The 9974-nt window shown below is 45.1% G+C and overlaps 1 pseudogene; it reads left to right on the forward strand.

Annotated features, from left to right (window-relative positions):
- The first annotated feature begins 3001 nt into the window (after window positions 1–3001).
- On the forward strand, window positions 3002–6204 carry LOC136319188 (large ribosomal subunit protein eL15-like; annotated as a pseudogene).
- Window positions 6205–9974: the final 3770 nt, after the last annotated feature.

Below are 9974 nucleotides of genomic sequence, written 5' to 3' on the forward strand. Positions count from 1 at the left end.
GAAGATTTAGCCAACGAAATTCAGCAACAAAAAAGTCACTAATAGGCAGGTTAGTTAAAGAACTCCCCCTCCCTCTCACTTATCTTAGTTCACGGCACCCCACACAAGTTAAATAATATCAAGACCAACAAAAGAAACCCACTGACAGATGAACAAAGAAGTCACTAAGCAGGTGAGTTAAATAATTAGTTTTTGGTTTATTAAATACAGTTATATATTACAATTATACATTTTTGTTATTTAAACTATAAATATCACAAAATTATGGGTTTTTTCTCAAAGTGACACACCACCTGGTTTATGCTTGGTTTTTTGTTTTTTTGGTGGGGTTTTTTTGCATTTTTCTGAAGCTGGAAATGGGGAGGCAGTCAGACAGACTCCCGCATGCGCTGACCGGGATCCACCGGGCACGCCCACCAGGGGGCGATGTTCTGCCCATCTGGGGTGTCGCTCTGTCGCGACCAGAGCCACTCCAGCGCCTGGGCCATCCTTTGCTCCAACGGAGCCTCAGCTGCGGGAGGGGAAGAGAGAGACAGAGAGGAAGGAGAGGGGGAGGGGTGGAGAAGCAGATGGGCGCCTCTCCTGTGTGCCCTGGCCGGGAATTGAACCTGGGACTTCTGCACGCCAGGCCGACGCTCTACCACTGAGCCAACCGGCCATGGCCTATGCTTGGTTTTTTGGCGAATTTTGACACACCAAGCTCAGAAGATTGCCCATCACTGCACTAAGCTAAACTTAGACATTATTTACTGCTGCACTATTTAGAGCCTTTAATATGCTAATGTTAATTTTTAATCTTTCCAAAAAGGCAATATATTTAACCATTGTATAAATCAGTATCCTGAAGGAAGCAGACAGTACACTCACAGTGGGTAACTGAAAAACATTTACTAGAGACAAACCAGCAAGGGAGAATGCAGTCCTGGTAACCATCTCTAGATGTAACGATGCAAGGGAGGAGGGAGAGTTAATCTGGAGAGCACTGTCTCACTGAAGCTGAGGCCTTAGGAAGACAGCCAATGAACTAGCGGCAATCCAGCAGGAAAAAGATAAGAAACCAAAAACTAAATACCTAGCCGCATTTCCTACCCCTTTATTGTCCTGCTGGTCTCTTCCTTCCCCCTCAGCCCTCCTCCCCTTTAGCCAAACCCAAAAGGAAGGCACAGCACAAAGGAACCTGTAGTATATACAGGTCAGCCCATTAGGCACAGAGCAGAAGGGAGACTAGAGAGAGAAAAACAGAAAATACCGAGGCAATTCTGAACCCCTTTTTTTCCCCACAGATAACTAGGACTATAATGTTCTGCAGAGCACACTTTGGGAAATTTTGACATTATCCATTAAGGTATCCAAATGATACACATTTTTCTAAAAAGTGACAGTGGAAGAATCTGACACTGCTCATTCATTCGACTTCCTTTATTGTTATTATTATTTTTATTCATTGAAAGGAGAGGACACTCGGCCTGACCTGTGGTGGCGCAGTGGATAAAGCGTCGACCTGGAAATGCTGAGGTCGCCAGTTCAAAACCCTGGGCTTGCCTGGTCAAGGCACATATGAGAGTTGATGCTTCCAGCTCCTCCCCCCTTCTCTCTCTCTGTCAATCCTCTCTCTCCTTCCCTCTGTCTCTCCCTCTCCTCTCTAAAATGAATAATAAAAAAAAATTTTTTTTTAAAAAAAGGAGAGGACACAGACTCCCACATGTACCCTGACCAGAATCCACCAGGCAAGCCCACTAGGGGGTGATGTTCTGCCCATCTGGAGTGTTGCTCTGTTGCTCAGCAACCCAGCCCTTCTTAGCACCTGAGGCAGAGGCCATAGAGCCATCCTCAGTACCTGGTCACTCCCATCAAGCCATGGCTGCAGAAGGGGAAGAGAGACACAGAGAGAGAAGCAAGAGGGGGAGAGGTGAAGAAGTAGATGGGCTTTTCTCCTGTGTGCCCTGAGCAGGAATTGAACCCAGGCATCCACATGCTAGGCCGATGCTCTACCACTGAGACAACTGGCCAGGCCCTCATTCAATTTCAATTTAATGAATTGTGCTGATTTCGGGGACAATGGAGTATAGTTTTACCAACAAACTGGTAAGATACACATTTTGATTTTATGCATTAGATTCTAGAGTTGGTAATTTTTGCAAAAATAGTCCAATGACATTCATTAACCATAATTCAGATAATTTTGTCTTGAAGCTGATATGGCATCCATATAAATTTTCTTTTTCTATTTCTAATTGATTTAACTCTATTTGAGCAGTTCTCTAACATCACTTTTACTGACTTCATACAACTCGGAAACTGAAATTCTAATTACACATGTTGGCATTGTTTTACTGGCTACATTGATTGGCAAGGAAATGACCCACAAATGGGTTGAGGTGTGTGTGATCCTTCTACAAGTGTTCATTGGAGAGAAATACTCATAGACTAGTTTTATGAATGGGTATTCAGTAATGAAAATACTATACTTTGTTTCCCTGAAACTGAATTTACATAGACTCAAAAGAGTCCCCAGTCTGACCAAATAAGCAAAAGAGTTGAGCCCCCATTTGATCTAATGGAACCTGAACAGGTGTGACTCACTAATTATTACATTCAGTTGTCTGTGTTCATTAAAAACCTGCTCATACTACAAGCCCACCAATACTGTCAATAAGATGATCCCACAGAACTTCACCAACAACTTCCATCTCTTGTCAACCAAGAATCCAGCCTGGCCCAGGACAGGTAGTTCAGCTGGTTAGAGCGCTGGCCCAATGTGCAAAGGTTGTAAGTGCACATACAGGAATCCAATGAATGCATAAATAGCTGGAACAATAAATCAATCTTTCTCTCTTTCTCTCTCTCTTTCTAAAATCAGTCAATAGAAAAAAATTTTTTTAAATAACCCAACCTGGATCACATTAATGGAAAGAAACATCAGTGAAATCTGAACACGCGTGTGTGTGTGGAACGTTCCACCTTGGATCAGGTGAAGAAGTGTTTTAAAGTCAGTAAGAAGATGGAAGGGAAACAGAAGGATTATGATTTTGAGAAAAGGATGGAGTTCAGAGAAGAAGAGGAAAAGGCCCAAGCCTACAAGAAAAAGAAACGAAGAAGAAGAAAAAGAAACGAAGGAGGCCCTGGCCGTTTGGCTCAGTGGTAGAGCGTCGGCCTGGCATGCAGAAGTCCCGGGTTCAATTCCCGGCCAGGGCGCACAGTAGAAGCGCCCATCTGCTTCTCCACCCCTCCCCCTCTCCTTCCTCTCTGTCTCTCTCTTCCCCTCCCGAAGTGAGGCTCCATTGGAGCAAAGATGGCCCGGGCGCTGGGGATGGCTCTTTGGCCTCTGCCCCAAGCGCAAGAGTGGCTCTGGTCACAACAGAGCGACGCCCCGGAGGGGCAGAGCATCGCCCCCTGGTGGGCAGAGCATTGCCCCTGGTGGGCGTGCTGGGTGGATCCCGGTCGGGCGCATGCAGGAGTCCGTCTGACTGTCTCTCCCCGTTTCCAGCTTCAGAAAAATACAAAAAAAAAGAAAGAAACGAAGGAGAAGAAAAAGAGTGTCGCTGAGGACTTGACATCTCAGGGGGAGGATGAGCTGACAGCTGGGATGGATTTTTCCGCTTTGGTTCCACCAAGGAGAGTTGGCCCTTTGCTGGGTGTGTGAGGGTGGGGGATGGGGAGGACTGGGGAGAGTCCTTAGGAGCGGCTATGGGGAGTGTTAGAGGGTGGGTGTTTCTGATTTCCCTCTATCATTATTGAGAGAGCCCAGGAGGCAGAGGTAATGCTGTGCAGAGTCCTTCAGCCTCAGTATAGCACTGGAGTCACAGGACCTCTGCCCACGTGAGTTCCCAATAAAGAAAAACCTTTTCTGAAGCTGTTTTCCCAAAACTTCCCCTGCATCATTCCCTCTTCATCTATCCAATCTTCTCTGAGCATCGTACATTTATCCTGTGTTCTGCCTTTCTTTTATTTTTGACTCTTGGCTTAGTGAAAAGGTCCTCTGGGTCCCCAGTTTTCAGGTGATACCATATCCTTAAGCAGTCACCCCTCCCCTCATCTCCCACTGCGGCTCCCTGGCCACCTGTGCACGCGTGTGTACTTCTGCCGGGGTCAGCGGTGTTTGCGGATGTGTGTGCGTGAATCTGTCACAGAGAGGAGGAGCCTGAACCAGAACCTCAGAGCACTACTGCCTTGTTCTTGGAAATTAAATGAGCGTTCGGTGTGCTTTTTGTCCCGTGAAGTTTTTAATCTTTGTTTTTCATATATAGACTTGTTAACCTTTTCCTGTTTGTTTTATTTTATTGAGAAGTACTCTGTTCTTGTCTTCCTTTTGAGCAAGCTCTTGGGAAGAACCTGTTTGATGCAAAAGAAGAAGGAGGAGGAACAGGAAGAAGAAGAGGAAAAGGAGGAAGAGGGGGAAGAGGAAGAAGAAGAGGAGGAGGAGGAAGGAGAAGAAGAAGAGGAGGAGAGGAAGGAGAAGCCCTTGGGTCCCAGAGACTGTTTAACATGTATGATAAATGGCATTGACTGGGGGAAAAATAATTGCATGTTTTATGGCTATGCAATATAGGCCACACTAATACCAGTAACTTTTCATTTGTTGACAAAATGTGGTATCATCAATTTCAAGCATTTGTGCAGTATTGGTTACAAATATTGCTTATAAATGTATCACGAGAGAAAATAATTGTTTACTGGTGACTTTGTTGAAGTTCTCACTACTCACTTTTGAACAGCTTGCTTCTCAGTACCTTTCAGCCTTTGGAATGGTGGAGGCAGCGTCTTCACTCAGGGCTTCGCACTGGCTGGAGAGAACCACTTCCCCCCATGATGTGGAAGGCATGGGAACAGTTAACAGAGATCTAGTTTACGAAACTAAAAAGCACTTCACAGGATGGTCTTCTTATCCTATTTGAAATATTCAAAAGTAAATTTCCAAACCTAACTGAAAGAAACAATTTCTTTTTCTAGCCCTTCTAACATTTTTTACCTCTTTCCATAATTCTTTTATGTTTTTAGGTTATGCTACAAATAATTATGATTCTTTCCTGAGTTATCACTTAATTTTTATTTTTATTTACTTTTTTAGTGAAAGAAAGAGAGACAGGGACAGACAGGAAGAAAGAGAGATGAGTTGTGGCACCTTAGTTGTTCATTGATTGCTTTCTCATATTCGCCTTGACTGGGGGGCTACAGCAGAGCAAATGACCCCTTGCTCAAGCCAGCAACTTTGGGCTCAAGCCCGTGACCTCAGAGTTTCGAACCTGGGTTCCAGGTCAACGCTCTATCCACTGTGCCACCACCTGGTCAGGTTTATTTTAATTTTTGGAAGTAAACAAATAGGGAAAAACGCATTGTGGGAGAAAGGCTTCACCTTTCCGTCTGCCTACAGCCACAGGTAAGCCAAGGTGGGCGCTTAACAGTGCACCAGGAGCTGTGGGAGAAGAAGCAGTCCATGGAATGTGCTTCCTCCCAAGGGTGTGCGCTGCAGGCAGTACCACCAGCACTCTGCGCTCCACAGCCCCCCCTCCCCTAGCTTGGCCTGGGATACAAGGTCAAGCAAGTTTATGTACTATATCAGATTCGCGCATGCCCTGGTGGCCACAGACATCCTGATGCTGTTTTCAATCTTCTGCAAGCCAGTCCTCAGTGTTAAGCAGCTAAAGTTTTGCTGGAAGCCTTCAGTCTGTTGCCAAAGGGTGAGCTGGACACCACTGTGGGTCTGGGAGTCCTGAGTCCTTATTGGGTTCATGAAGATTCCACATACAAGTTCTTTGATGTTATCTTTTTTTTTTTAAGATTTATTTATTTATTTATTCATTATAGAGAAGGGAGAGAGAGAGAGAGAGAGAGAGAGAGAGAGAGAAGGGGGGAGGAGCAGGAAGCATCAACTCCCATATGTGCCTTGACCGGGCAAACCCAGGGTTTTAAACTGGCAACCTCAGAGTTGCCAGGTTGACGCTTTTATCCACTGCGCCACCACAGGTCAGGCCTGATGTTATCTTCATTGATTCATTCATAAGGACATCAGAAGGAATCCTGACACCCGATAGACCATCAAACCAGTCCACAAGCGCAGGGGTTGTGAGGAATGACATCTGCAGGCCCCAAGAGCCCTGGCCTTGGAAAGAGCCACAAGTCCCACCACACTATTGTGGCTCTCACCGTGCAGCTTGGAGAGGGTGCAATACTCTCCAGTCCCACTGTTTCTGCCAATACAAGTAATGTTTGTAAAATTCTTACCCAATAGCCTGACCTGTGGTGGTGCAGTGGATAGAGCTTCAACCTGGAACCCTGAGGTCACCGGTTCGAAACCCCGGGCTTCTCTGGTCAAGGCACATATGGGAGTTGATGCTTCCTGCTTCTTCCCCCTACTCTCTCTCTCTCTCTCTCTCTCTCTCTCTCTCTCTCCTCTCTTAAAAAATTTAAAAAGTCTAAAAAAAAAATTTTTACCTAAAAAAACAGTTAAGACCATCAAAAAAACAATAGGAGGCAGGGGGATGGGGAGAGATGGAGGAGGGGATGGGGGATAAATGGTGATGGACAGAGACTTGATGGGGTGGGGAACACAGATGTGTTACAGAATTGTGCACCTGAAACCTGTATATATTTTCTTAGCCAGTGTCACCCCAGTAAATTCAATAAAAAGGAAAAAAAAAGAAAGTAAAAAGGATGAAAAAATTGTAAGACATGCTGAGATCAGAGTAGTCAAATGGTTATTCTATCTTACCCTGAGACAGATTCTTAAACTTAAGCCTGCATCAAAATCTCTGGAGGGTTTGTTAAAACACAGATCGCTGGGCAACTACCCCCAGAATTTCAGACTTAGTAGTTCTGGAGTAAGCTTGAGAATGTGAATTTCTAACAAGTTCTCAGGAGCTGCTGCTGGTTCTAGGAAAACCCTTTCAGAACCATTGCTTTAGGGAAAGGTGTTTAAATGCTAAAGGAAATGAGAATGTTGACATGACTCTATTGTGTGTTACCTAAACTGTTGCCTCTGCAGTGGCCCAGAGGACTTGCCATCTACCAAGGCATTAAGAAATAGGTTGGGGCCATGGCCGATTGGCTCAGTGGTAGAGCATCAGCCTGGAGTGTGGAAGTCCTGGGTTTGATTTTTGGCCAGGGCACACAGGAAAAGCACCCATCTGCTTCTCCACCCCTCTCCCTCTCCTTCCTCTCTGTCTCTCTCTTTCCCTCCCGCAGCCAAGGCTCCATTGGAGCAAAGTTGGCCCGGGCGCTGAGCATGGCTCCATGGCCTCCACCTCTTAGAATGGCTCCGATTGCCACAGAGTAACACTCCAGAGGGACCGAGCATCACCCTGGTGGGCATCCCGGGTGGATCCCGGTCGGGCGCATGCTGGAGTCTGTCTGTCTGCCTCCCCCCAGCTTCTCACTTCGGAAAAAGAAAAAAGGAAAAACAAGTAAAAGAAATAGGTTGGGCCTGACCTGTGGTGGCGCAGTGGATAAAGAGTTGACCTGGAATGTTGAGGTCTCTGGTTCGAAACTCTGGGCTTGCCTGGTCAAGGCAGATATGGGACTGCTCCTCCCTTCTCTCTCTCTCTCTCTCTCTCTCTCTGAAATGAATAAAATCTTTAAAAAATATATTTAAAACAATATGTCGAGCACTGGCTGAGTAGCTCAGTTGGTTAGAGCATCAGGGTTGTGTCAGCACCCTGATACATCAAGGTTGCAGGTTGGTCCCCAGTCAGAGCACACACAAAACTCAATCACTGAATGCATGAGTAAGTGCAACAACAAGTTCACTTATTTATATATATAATTATTTATAAAATTTTATGTGCCCCACCAAGGAATAGTTATTTCTTGAGCCCTGGGCAAAGTGGTTTGGTAGCACATTCAAGAAGGCTTTACGCCTGATCAGGCGATGGCGCAGTGGGTAAAGCATCGGACTGGGATGCGGAAGACCCAGGTTCAAGACCCCGAGGTTGCCAGCTTGAGCGCGGGCTCATCTGGTTTGAGCAAAAAGCTCACCAGCTTGAGCCCAAGGTCGCTGGTTCCAGCAAGGGGTTACTCAGTCTGCTGAAGGCCCGCGGTCAAGGCACATATGAGAGAGCAATCAATGAACAACTAAGGTGTTGCAAATGCGCAACAAAAAACTAATAATTGATGCTTCTTATCTCTCCGTTCCTGTCTGTCTATCCCTCTCTCTGACTCTCTCTCTGTCTCTGTAAAAGGAAAAAAAAAAAAAAAAAAAAAAAGAAGGCTTTACCTCGCCTGGCCTGTGGTGGCGCAGTGGATAAAGTGTCGACCTGGAATGCTGAGATCACCGGTTCAAAACCTTGGGCTTGCCCAGTCAAGGCACATATGGGAGTTGATGCTTCCTGTTCCTCCCTCCTTCTCTCTCTCTCTTTCACTCTCTCTCCTCTCTGTCTCCTCTCTAAAATGAATAAATAAAGACAAGAAAAATACTTAAAAACAAAAAAAGAAGGCTTTACCTCAGGTGACTAAGGAATGGGAGAATAGCTCTCCCGTCATTCCTACAATTAACTGAAATGGAACACATGCCTCAAATAACATATAGAAAAAGATAGTGTTCAGTGATGTAATATGGTGCAAATGACGTGGGAATTGTACTCATATATTTTCTAATTTAATTAATTGTGTTTACATAGATTCTAGGGTCACCCCGAATGCACCACCCCTTCCCCATGTTCTCCTCAACATCTCCCTTGCCTCCCTCCCTGCGGCACCCCCCTTCCCTTCAGGTTTATCCCATCCTATCCCCTTTCCCTCTGTCCTCTTTTCCTCTGGTCCCTTTGATCCCTCCTCTGTCTCAATTCCGTTCCTCAGTTCACATTGTTCCTTGGATTCCTCAAATGAGTGAGGTGATATGTTATTTTCCTTTCTCTGACTGGCTTATTTCACTAAACATAATAGTTTCCAGGTCCATCCATGTTGTTGAAAAAGGTAATATTTTCTTCTTTTTCATGGCCCCATACTATTCTGTACTCATATTTCTATCTATTGTACAGATCATCCTTAGATGAGGTAATTTAGATAGATTAAAAAAATATATCCTAAGACACTCTTGATTTCACAAACATTTCATTTCAACCTTCTTCCTTACAGAGCACACTGATTTTTTTTCTTTCTTTCTGCACAACAGCTCCAAAATGAATCATGTTTGATCCAAGCCATGGTTCTTAACCATGACTGTACATTAAATCCCTGTGAGAGAATTTTACAAATATTGATGCCAGGACACCATCCCAGAGCAATTAAATCAGAATCTCTGCAAGCTGGGTGTAGATGAAAACACGTTTTAAAAGCTTCCCAGGTTATCTTGATATGCAGCCAGGAGGCAGGACCACAGGTCTAAGCCAATCATGGCAATCTGGCCCCTTTGTTAGTGTAGAGAGGAAGATACATGACCCTGTTTTGACTGATGAGACTTAAAGAGAATTTTGCTTGAGGTTTCTTGTACAAAATTTCCTTCCTGAAATAGGAGGGAAAAAATGTAAAGAGAATAATATTTTAGTGCCAGTACTCCTGCTTCATGCTTGGGGCAATGTCATACGAGGACATAGTGCTCGGTTGTAGCAGCCATTTTGCAGTTGTGAAGAAAGACATTGCTGAGACCATAAAGACGGCAGAGCAGAAAGATCACAAGGTTCTAAGTGTGTCAGTAGGAAATCAGAGCCACTGTAAACATAACGAGAATAAGGAATTTGTTATAAGAATATTAGACCGTATGCAAATGTAAGAGTTGTTGAGAAAGTGAAGGTCTGGCAAGGGAGTGAGAGGATCAGAGAAATAGATAGTAACTCTTCCACCTGAAGCATCGGTGTGAGTGGTCAGATCGGAGCTGACAGAGAAGCCAAGCTCGACTGCTTGCCCAAGTGGGACGGCAAAGGGAGTGCTCAGGGAGAGGGTCCTTCAAGTTGTCACCTCTGGGGAAATAGTTGCCTTTGTGTAGCTATCATTCCTAGGGCTGGAGCTAAGTGTCCAGTCCGTTAGGTCAGTGGTCCCCAAAC

The sequence above is a fragment of the Saccopteryx bilineata genome, chromosome 1 (assembly GCF_036850765.1).
Source record: "Saccopteryx bilineata isolate mSacBil1 chromosome 1, mSacBil1_pri_phased_curated, whole genome shotgun sequence".
Classification (NCBI taxonomy): Eukaryota; Metazoa; Chordata; class Mammalia; order Chiroptera; family Emballonuridae; genus Saccopteryx; species Saccopteryx bilineata.